Below are 11440 nucleotides of genomic sequence, written 5' to 3'. Positions count from 1 at the left end.
TCAGATGAGATGGGCTGATAAGCCACAATACTCCAACACTCCAGTGGAGTTCCTCCCATCACTTGGAATAAATGTCTCATTCATCATCAAAATTTAGGCTACAACTATTCCTCATAAGACCAAAAGACCATATACTAAACCCAGACTTAAGTTTTAAGTTTTATTTATTTATTTATTTATTTATTTATTTATTTATGTTGTGTGTGTGTATGTGTGTGTGTCTAAGTCTGTATAGGTGTGTGTGCACACACCATCATGCACATGTGCAGGCCAGAAGATAATTTGTGGGAGTCAGTCCTCTCTTTGTCCTGTGTGGGTCCTCGGGATTGAACTCAGGTTGTCGTGGTTGTTAGTAAGAAGCTTTATGAATGAGTCATTTGTAGATCCTTGAGGTGGAATGTATCATAAATATGAGTATATAAACATAATTTAAGTATCTGTTTCAATTATATCAAAGTATAAATCTTTATAGCCTTGACTGTGGACCCCTACCTTGCACTATCTGAGATCAAAGGCCTAAATTTATGAGTTAAGGATATACATTTTGAGGAAAAATTATAGATATTAATCTTTGTGGTCTTGAATTAGGCAATGTCTTTTTTTAGGTGTGACAAGTATTTTAGTATATATATATGTATATATATATATATTATATGTATATATTGTTGATAAACATTATGTTCTAAAGCAACTTTATAGTCCACTATAAAAAGAAGCCAGGGCAGGAGCTCAAGGCAGGCATCTAGAAGCAGGAACTGAACCAGAAATCATCATGGACGAATGCAGCTTACTGTCTTGCTCTTCATGGCTTGCTGGGCTCACATTTTCCTACTACCTAAGATCATTTTTCTAGAGCTAGGCCAACCCATAGTGGGCTGAATCCTCCTACTTCAATAATTAATAAAAAGAAAATGCCCCATATACTAGCCTACAGGCCAGTTTGATAGAAGCATTTTCTCAATTGAGTTTCACTTCTACCATGTGACCCAAGCTTGTGTCAAGGTGACAAAAAAAAAAATCTAACCAAGATGATAAGTAAAACACAAATTAAGAAAATTATAGATATATTAGTATTCACAGAAAGCCTAATTTTATGAATGAATATTTGCCTTAGCTAGAATGTATATATTTTATTCTATTAGAGTTTTCTAAGTCACATTTTTAGGCAGGGGCAAAATATTTAGTTAGAAAGTGAAATAAAATTAATAGACAACCACAAAGTTGTCTCCCAAAATAAATGGATTTTCTCTGATAAATGGTAAAAAAACATTAAGGAGTCAAATTCTCAATCATGTTTTATTGAGATAGCGGCTACTTGGTTAAAAGTGGCAAAAGGTATCTCTGAGAAACTGAGGATTGGTAGTCAAGCAGGGGGTGAGAAAAAATGAACAATTGAGAAAACTGAAAGAACATATAGAACACCCAGAAAAGATGGACTAGGGGTTGGAGGAGAGATGGCTCAGCGGTTAAGAGCACTGGCTGTTCCTCCAGAGGTCCTGAGTTCAATTCCCAACAACCACATGGTGGCTCACTACCGTCTGTAATGAGATCTGGCACCCTCTTCTGGTCTGCAGGCACACATGCAGGGCAGAACACTATACCTGGAAAACGAGACCCCAAAAAAGACACGGAGAAATGGATGAGATCTATATGAACAGCCTGGTCATGAGTGGGAACAATGAAGGGCAACGGTCGAGGGAAAGAGAGTGGGAGATCCTAGCTGGATCAAGAAAAGAGAGGGAGAACAAGGAATAGGAGACCATGGTAAATGAAGACCACATGAGAAGGGGAGGAAGCAGAGAGCTAGGGAGGCCCACGGAGATCCACAAAGATACCCCCACAAAAGACTGCTGGCAATGGTCGGAGAAGATCAGGAACTGATCTACTCTGGTGATGGGATGGCCAGACACCCTGTTAGTTGTGCCATAAACCCCATCCAAGTAAGGTCTGAGGAATCTGGATGCAGACATCCAAGGCTGGGCCCCTGGTGGAGCACTGGGAGTCTAACTAGTGAGAAAGAAGAGGGTTTATATGAGCGAGAATTGTTGAAGCCAAGGTTGGATAAAGCACAGGGACAAATAACCAAACGAATGGAAGCACAGGATCTATGAACCAAAGGCTGAGGGGCCCCCAACTGGATCAGGCCCCCTGAACGGGTGAGACAGTCATTTGGCTTGATCTGTTTGGGAGGCAGCTGTGTGTTGTTGCCGGGTCCTGGGCTAGTTGCATGAGTTGGCTGTTTGAATCCTGGGACCTATGCAGGGACCCTTGGCTCGGTCTGGGAGGGGGCGACTGGACCTGCCTGGACTGAGTCTACCAGGTCGATCCCGGTCCTCGGTCCTCGGGGGAGACCTTGATCTGGAGGAGGTGGGAATGGGCGGTGGGGTGGGGGGAGGGGGAGGGGGGCGAGAGTGGGAGAACAGGGGAATCTGTGGCTATTATGTTGAACTAAATGATGTTGTAAAATAAATTTACTTAAAAAAATACATTATAAATAAATAAATCTTTAAAAACAACAACAACAAAAAAGGTGGACTAGAGAGCAGTCATCTTTGTAGATACTAGCCAGCGATTCTAGCCAGCTCAAGCATGGCAAACATGGCCCTGGCAGGCTTTGCCCTTCCCCCCTATTCCCTCTGCCTTGCTAAAAACCCTTAGGTTACATTCCTAAAGCCAACCACCAAGGTCTCTTCCCTTATTTGGCCATTTCCCCGCCCCCCCTGAGGTTGACTACCAAGGTCCCACTATTAAGGTATTGAAGTGTGGCAATCAAAATCCCCTTTTGACTCACCTAATTAGCATGCCCAATCAAAACCTCCCTCCACATCCTAGCCCGTTCTATTGTCACAGACCTCCTCTCCTCCTCTTATGTCCTCTTACAAATCACACCTGCAAGGTCACTTGCTGCTGTTTTCTGCCTGAGTTAGAAATCAGCCACTTTTTACTTTTCTCCCCCATTTAATAAAGGATCTGTCTGTGAAAACAGGTGTTTGGGTGTGGTTTGTGCCTAATCCAGGGTAGGAGGGGGTCCCTGCTGTGTGTGTGTAGGTCTCTTCAGGTACTTCTTAGGGGCCAATGTATCTTTGCAGATGTTGACAGAATAGTAACACACAGAAAAATTTAAATAAAGGTATTACATACAGTCTTTTGTTTTTGTTTGCCAAAGAAAGAATGTTTTCTCTGAAAAAACAAACAATCAAACAAACAAACAAAACCCCCCAAACCTAAGGTGTTCTTGTTTTGAAAAAAAAAAAAAACACAAAACAGATGGAATTCTGTCTTCTCCTTGACTGAAATACTCTTTTCCTTAAGTATTTGTCCAGCTCTGTATTACTATAATAAAATAATCAAGGCAGCTAACTTATAAAAAAAAAAAACATGTTTAGCTAGCTCTCCGTTCTGGGGGTAGGTTCAAAGCTCAGGATTGAGCAGAGGTGGTGTCTGTTGGTCTGGCTTTTGATAAGAGTGATGGAGCACATAATGACAGAGACTTGTGTTGGAGCAAATGGGAATGTCTCACAACATTCGCTTCTATCATGCTATACGTCCCTTTTCCTAAATTTCCACCATCTGTCAGTGTTGTCACGGTGAAGACCAAGAATTTAAATACGGAAGTTTTGGGACATTGGATTATGTGAAATACCCTCCATTAAAGGCCCAGTTCCGATGTAACTTAGCCTCTATTCTCCTCCTCCCTTCTTCTGTAGGACTGACCACTGGTCCTGTCTATTTCTGTGATGCTCTGTACCTTTCTAGGTCCTGCTTATCCTTATCCATCAGGTGGCACATTCTGTTAGTGACCATTTGTTTTGCTGTCTGTGTTCTCTACCAGTTAATGATCCTCCACAGAGAAGATCATGTTTATTTCACTAGCACCTTACATGGGTCCTGACACATTACATTTAGCTAGTTTATCAAATGATTCAATGCAGATTTATTCCCAGGATCTTGAAAGATTTATAAATCTCACATTAGCTGTGACTTCATTTTTATCATCTACTGAAAAGGCTCCTTTAAAATTCTTTTAATTTCACCTCATTGTATATATATGATTGTCCTGGCTGCATGTACATCTGTGCTGCACACCACATGTGTGCCTAGTGCCTTCAGAGGCTACAAGGTGTCAGATCCCTAAGAGCTGAAGTTACAGACGATTGTGAGCCACTGTGTGGATGCTGGGACTTGAAATGGGTCCTGTGGAAGAGCAGTCAGTGCTCTTCACCACTGAGTCATCCCCCCCGGGGCCCTCAAAAGGATACTTTTATTATTTGTTTCGTAACCACTAGATTTAGGCACTTTTCTGTACACAAAATTTCTAGAATCATCTTTGGAGGATGATGCGGTTATCTGCACAGCAAAGAGGTAGCAGAAATTTACAGCAAAATAGAGAGCAGGAAGAAAATGCACACTGGTGCATATACATATACATAAACTGTATAGCACAGAGCTTTATAGAATACAGTGCACAGAAAATGGAGGCAAAGCAAAATCTTAGCAGGAACGGGGCGGGGGATAGGTTTCGAGGAAGCAGGGCAGCCCTCAGTTCTGTGAGAAGAGAGCCCCGCTGCCGCTGCCGGATGAGTTTGTTAAAACTGGGTCACCAGCTTCCCATCTCTCCCCCACCACTCGTCTCCTGCCCGATGGATCCAGATGGGTCAAAAGGAAGTAACCCTCCACCAGAGCCAGAGAGACACTTTTGTTGACCCGGGTCACAGCGGTTCTTGTAGATCTATTTCTGGCCTCACACCATAGGAGGGTAGAGGAGACCGCTAATCAAAACACAGCACAAAAGGCATTCCACTGGAACACTCCCGTGGAAAGTACGGAAGCAGCGTGGCTGTGTCAAGAAATGACTTTCTTAATTTAAAACGGAGAAAATGCCTTTGCGTCTGAAAGTCTGTAAAGATCTACACAGTGGGAAAGAACTGAGCATGGAGGCCAATAAGCAATTAAAATAAAAACGAAACTGACAGGTCACAAGATAATACTCCAAGCTATTGAAGGCTTCCTGTGGGATTGAAAAAAATAGAAAAGCTCACTTGGAAATTATCTTTTCTTTTAGAATAGAAGATTATTATTTATATAAGATTAAGTATTCTTTGTGACAAACAAATCCTGTATCAGTGATGCTCAGCTTGCTCAGGACTGATCACTGCAGTTGCTCTCTTTGTCTGCTCTCCCATTCACACTATATTTTGGAGGAAGAAAGACCTGCAGCTCCTTTGCACTTATTATTAATAGATTAGTCCTCATTAAATAGAATAATGAAAGACAATTGTCAGTCAGAGCTTTTCATAAGCATGAAATAATAAGCAGCAACCCACCCATTCATTATACATCCAACCCCAAACAAAGGATGGCGTTTCAATTGCAGCCAGCTTGTGCATTGTGAGTTTAGGAAAGCACAGGTCTCTGAAAATGATGTTCATTTATTTGTGTGTGTGTGTGTGTGTGTGTGTGTGTGTGTGTGTGTGTGTGTGTACACACAGGCACACTTGCATGCACAGCACATGTGTGGAGAACAGGGGACAATTTGCAGGAGTCCTTTTTCTCCTTTCAGATGTGGAAGGTAGCCAGAGAGATGGATCTCAGGTAGCCAGGCTTGGTGGCAAGCACTTTTATCCATCAAGAGCCATCTTTGAGGCTGGAAGGCATACAACTTAGGATTCTTCTAAAGGTTACTGAAAGTAGCTCAAAATACTCAGTCCTGTATTTTTTTTCAGCTTTTCTTGGTGTGACACTATGGACATTGTAGTCAATGATTCTTTGTGGTGTATTGTAGGATTTTTTGGCAGCATCCCGCGCCTCTGTGTGCTAGATGCTATTAGATCTTCCTTAATTATGATAATCAAAAATAATTTCCGATATTAGTCAATAACCCCCAAGGAGAAAAACAGAACCCAGTTGAAATATGATGCCAAGAGGCCCGGAGCAGTAGTTTGACAGTGCTGAGGACCCAGCGGACAAAGAAATAACACATAGAGCCAAGTGTGGATTAAAGAGGAGAAACAGACGAGAGGATTAAATGGAATTGCTTTCCAAGAAGCCAGCACTGGGTAAGAGAAGGACTGCAGAGTAGACCTGTCCTCTGCTGCTGTTCTGAGCATCAAATTAATACAGAGCATCAAATTCGAAGGACAGTTTCACACAGGAGGCTAGCAGCAGTGTTGCTTTAGGATAGATTGCTAGTTTCACCTAGTTCAGAATTGAATTGGGAGAATGACGTAGTTATAGAAAGAAAGAAAGAAAAAAAGAAAGAAAGAAAGAAAGAGAGAGAGAAAGAAAGAAAGAAAGAAAGAAAGAAAGAAAGAAAGAAAGAAAGAAAAAGAAAGAAAGAAAGAAAGAAAGGAAGAAAGGAAGAAAGAAAGAAAGAAAAAGGTTAGGAGGCATGCATTTCTCAATTCAGAGGGTTTGTAATTTGGGTTAAAATGCTACTTGTCACAGTTTGGCTAAAGCCAAAGATTGATATTAACCTTACAAGGCTCTCAGGCTTCTTAGAGACAAACCTTAAATTACCCAACATGCTGTTCAGCTGTTAATAAAATGCCGTCTACAGTAATTCGAGATTGAAATTGTCATTCTTCTTATCTGTCACTCACTTTGTGAACTGGAGGCTAAATTGTAGGTAAAAATCAGAATTCAACACAGCTCTATTTTACCAGGTAGTTATTCTATAACGACCTTCAAGTTCCCATGATTGTCATGAACTCAACTCAAACAGCCATCAGAGCCCAATTTTATTTATTTTACCATAGTTTTCTACAAATTAGAAAGGAATTGTTTTAAGAAAAGTTATGAATTAGAACTGAATTTTACTCTTAAACACTTTTTTTTTTTTTGAGACAGGGTTTCTTTGTGTAGCTGTAAGCCTTTCCTGGATCTCGCTCTGTAGCCCAGGCTGGCCTCGAACTCACAAAGATCCGCCTGCCTCTGCCCCCCAAGTGCTGGGATTAAAGGAATGTGCTATCACTGCCTGGCGCTCTTAAACACTTTCAGATGAAAAGTGGAGACTGTGGTCCCTGCTGGATTTGTACACAGAACACCCTGTTTGTTACTGACGAAGACCTGACATCAGCAATAAATTAGGTGGCCAGAACGATCAGAAGTGAGTGCACACTGCTTGCAGCATGCTCAGTATTTGTGGGGATTGGATACCAAGAGAAAGGAACACAGAGACCTGACATCACAGTGTACATGAGAGGGATGAGAGAGAGGAGAAGAAAATGCTCCTGTTAATTATACTAAAGTTTCTCTCTCTGTCTCTGCTGTGTGTGTGTGTGTGTGTGTGTGTGTGTGTGTGTGTGTGTGTGTGTGCTGTGCATATGTGTGTGTACTGTATTGTGTGTATGTACTGTGTTATGTGTGAGTGTGTGTGTGTGTGTATGTGTGTGGTATGGTGTGCATGTGTGTGTGTATACTGTATTGTGTGTATGTACTGTGTTATGTGTGAGTGTGTGTATATCCATGTGGTATGCTGTGCATGTGTGTGTACTGTATTGTGTGTATGTACTGTGCTGTGTGTATGGTGTGGTGTGTACTGGTATGTGTGTGTTGTGTTGTGTGTGTGTGTGTGTGTGTGTGTGTGTGTGTGTATGTACAGACTTCATTAGTCACTCTTCACCTTCCTTTTTGAGACAGATTCTCTTACCAAACTTGGCGCTTGTAATTTGGTTAGACTGGGGGACTAGCAAGTCTCAGGAATTCTCCTGCCTCTGTCTCCCCAGAGTTGAAGTTACTTCTTGGTAATGAGATTTTGCATGTAACTGGATTTTTCAGTTTTATTTAGGTTTGTGGGAGTAAATTTCTATTATCTGTTTTAACAACCATTTTCTCTTAGGTTTAGACATTGCTAATATACAGATAATTTGAAAGGTTGTGACTTTAATTATGTTCTGTTTATAATGAAAAAGGACAATTTAGAGTCCCAATGTAAAATGACATGGCATAATGGATGTAGTTAGCATTTGGAAGTCTGAAACAGGAGGATTGCCATGAGTTTGAGCTCAACCTGTTCTACACTGTGAATTCCAGGACAGCCTGGGCTATAGATTCCACCCATTTCACCCTATCCTGACACCTGAAATAAAAGACTAGAAAATGTCAATCATGCTTAACATCAGTAAGAGAAAGTTTTCTTTCAAATATATTTTTCATCCCACTTTACTGTGATGAAAGAATATTTATTTTTATAAGAATGAGAAAAAAATTTCTTGATTTAGGTAAAATTAGGCAAGAATAAATTCTGGGATAATTAACAACAGCTCTCTCTTACTTTTGCTGCGTGATGTATTTGTGTGTGATGTTTCCCTGGCAAAAATGACTCCAATGATAATCAATATTCCTGAAAAACATCCGAATGTATGTGTCTGTGCATTTATCTCTTACAAAGTTCAGTTTTTCTAATTTTGATGTGTGTGATCTGGTACATGCTTGGATACACTTGTATTTACTTTCTATATTTTTATGCAGGATAAACGTTAAAAAGAACAGCGGAGGAGGAGGCCAAGGAAGACCACAGCACATTTCAAGCAGCATTTATGTATCAACGTCTAGGATGGTCTCCACCTTTTCTGTTTCTTTGCAGTGTTGGTTCCTTTTCACTGCAGACTTTGATTTATGAAAAGCCAGGGCCAAAGTGACCTGTAGATTCTAGAACTATGGATCCTTTTATTTCTATACCAGGATTTTTATGAAGGAACTGGGAAATTTGGTTCAAAGACCCAAACACCAAGATGGCAGCTTCATCTAAATGAGGATTGAGACTCCCTAGCAGGAGGAGGTTTATGTTCACCACTATAGAAATATAATTCTACACCTAAGATTTGAAGACCACAAATTGGAGTCAGTGTTTAGCAGAAGCACAGTTAATGAAAAAGAAGGCAATCTATTAATCACAGGAAAGGGGAAGATGTCTCTGATTAAATATTTTTGTGGTTAAACCAAAAGCTGTTGACCCCTAAGAAGTTTTCTGATAGATATGTTTAATTGAGACAAAGTTCATATTCTCTCTTGCCATAAAACAAATGACAAAATGGTGGCACATGCCTTTAATCCCAGCACTCAGGAGGCAGAGCCAGGTGGATCTCTGTAAGTTCAAGCCCAGCCTGTCTACAGAGCAAGATCCAGAGAAACTACACAGAGAAACCCTGTTTTGAAAAAAACAAACAAAAAAAATCAAGAAAACTGTCACTAAATAAATAAAATTTAAAACGCTATCTAGACATAGCCATTTATATGAGAGAAACTAACCAACTAACAACTTTGAATTTTTTATAGCAATCAATATTAGAAATTTATACTACCTTTGCTTGAGTTGAACCTTTGAAAGTGCACACCATGCTAGCTTTCAGGTTTTTCAAGCAAAGGCATTGACACAAAATCAGAACACGTTTTTCTTTGTCTTTTTCTTCTTCATTTGTAATTTTGAACTATGTCCCATGTAACTGAGGCTGGCCTCCAACTTAACTAGGTAGCTGGGAATGACCTCAAATTCCTGATTCATCTGTTTATGCCTCCCAGTTGTTAGGACACAGACCTGTGCTGCCATGTCTGGCTAGGTAGTGATTTTTCTAGTGCAGAAGAATGGAACTATATGGCAGCTTTCTGAGATGAGTTGTCCTGAATACATTATTCTAATCCACAGTGATAATGTGACACCTGAGTGAAGGCACAGAATTAGATTCCATTGTCCTGTCATCCTTGCTGTTTGGCCACATTGATTAGAAAAATGTGTTCTTTCACAAATGCGGGTTTTTTTTCCTTAAAAAGAAGGTCTTTCAAAAATGATTCAATCATTCAAAGCCTTTAAATGCTGTATTGAATTGTCACTTCATTTATTATATAAAGATTCTGATTGAATTTTATTACTGTTAAGTCATTTTTCTCTTGAAAGGTAAATGTGAAATGGTCACCAGAACCATGTCTCTTTGCTTTAGAATTTTGTGTTATCATAATGTTTAAATAGTAATGAACTTGCTTGAATAATGATTTAGAAAATGCCAAGTGCTTATGCAAACACGAAGAGGCAATGGGACTGTAGGGGACTTTTACCTCAATTACTTCTTTTTCAAGAAAAAAAAACAAGCTTGTAAATGTTTACACATATTCTAAATATGTATATTCTATATCTTGATATAGTCATATTTCTATGCTTCTTATTTTCTTTTATTTAGTTATTTAATTAGCTCTTCTATGTCTCATTGGCTTATGAGCATCCCAAGAAGGACTCTTTTAAAGAAGAAACTTAAGTATAGAGGAATGGCCAATATTTAGAGGAGGGGCCAACATTTGATATTTATCTGTTGATTGACTATTGACCACAATGAACTTTGATTGATTTTACCTTCAGCATCCACTCCTTAGACTTTCTCTCAATCTTCTCACTGCATAACTATAATGCAATGAGAAGCTTTATTCTGGGGCAAGAGAGCTTTATTCTGTGCCATTAAAATTCCTTCAATATGAACTTTCCCATTGAGGTATAAATAGCTGAGTAATAGTCTACTTTATATGTAGACCCTCTTCAGAGAGCCAACAGGGAAACTTCTAGGGCTTAGGTATAAATGTTCCTTACAGGGTCATATGTTTGGTCCCAAGTGCTGATGCTGTTTTGGAAGACCACAACATTTGGAAGGTGGGATGGTAGCTAGAGGAAATGGCTTCCTGAGTAGGGGAGAAGGGATGGAAGGCCTTGAGGTTTATAGTATGGCCCTGCTTCTGGTCCTTTCTCTTTCACAATCTGAAATGTAATTAAGCAGCCTCATAATCTTGCTTCCTCAGCCTCAACCCTCTTATTATGATACACCTTCCATGCCATTATGGACTGGACTCTCAAACAACCATGAACCCAGATAAATCCCACCTCCCTTAAGTTATTATTTTTTTTTTTTGTAGTGCAGGAAGTTTATTGGGGAAGGGGGAGAGTGAAAGAGTGAATGGCCATGTCTCATGGGTACATGAGAAAGGCAGGCAGGCAGACAGACAGAGAGATAGGAAAGAAACAAGAGAAGAAGAGAGGCAAGAGAGGACCCAGGCAAGGGAGTAAGCTGTGTCTGGAGAGCCCTTTTAAGGGGTGCACATGTTGCTGTTATGCCCAGATCACAGGGATCCCCAAAAGACTGCCACAGAGACCACATCCCATTTTTTTTTTTTTTTTTTTTCGAGAGAGGGTTTCTCTGTGTAGCTTTGCGCCTTTTCCTGGATCTCACTCGGTAGCCCAGGCTGGCCTCGAACTCACAGAGATCCACCTGCCTCTGCCTCCCGAGTGCTGGGATTAAAGGTGTGCGCCACCACCGCCCGGCCACATCCCATTTGTAAAAGCAAAGAGCCTTTATTTTCAAGCTCAGAGCTTAGGTGCTCTGTCTGATGCAGCACTGAGAGCAGAGAGCCCCAAGCCCAGGCACGGTGTTTTTTTTTTTTTTGTTGTTGTTGTTTTTTTTAA

This window comes from Peromyscus maniculatus, chromosome 18 (genome assembly GCF_049852395.1).
Source record: "Peromyscus maniculatus bairdii isolate BWxNUB_F1_BW_parent chromosome 18, HU_Pman_BW_mat_3.1, whole genome shotgun sequence".
Lineage (NCBI taxonomy): Eukaryota > Metazoa > Chordata > Mammalia > Rodentia > Cricetidae > Peromyscus > Peromyscus maniculatus.
Note: the sequence above shows the minus strand (reverse complement) of the source record.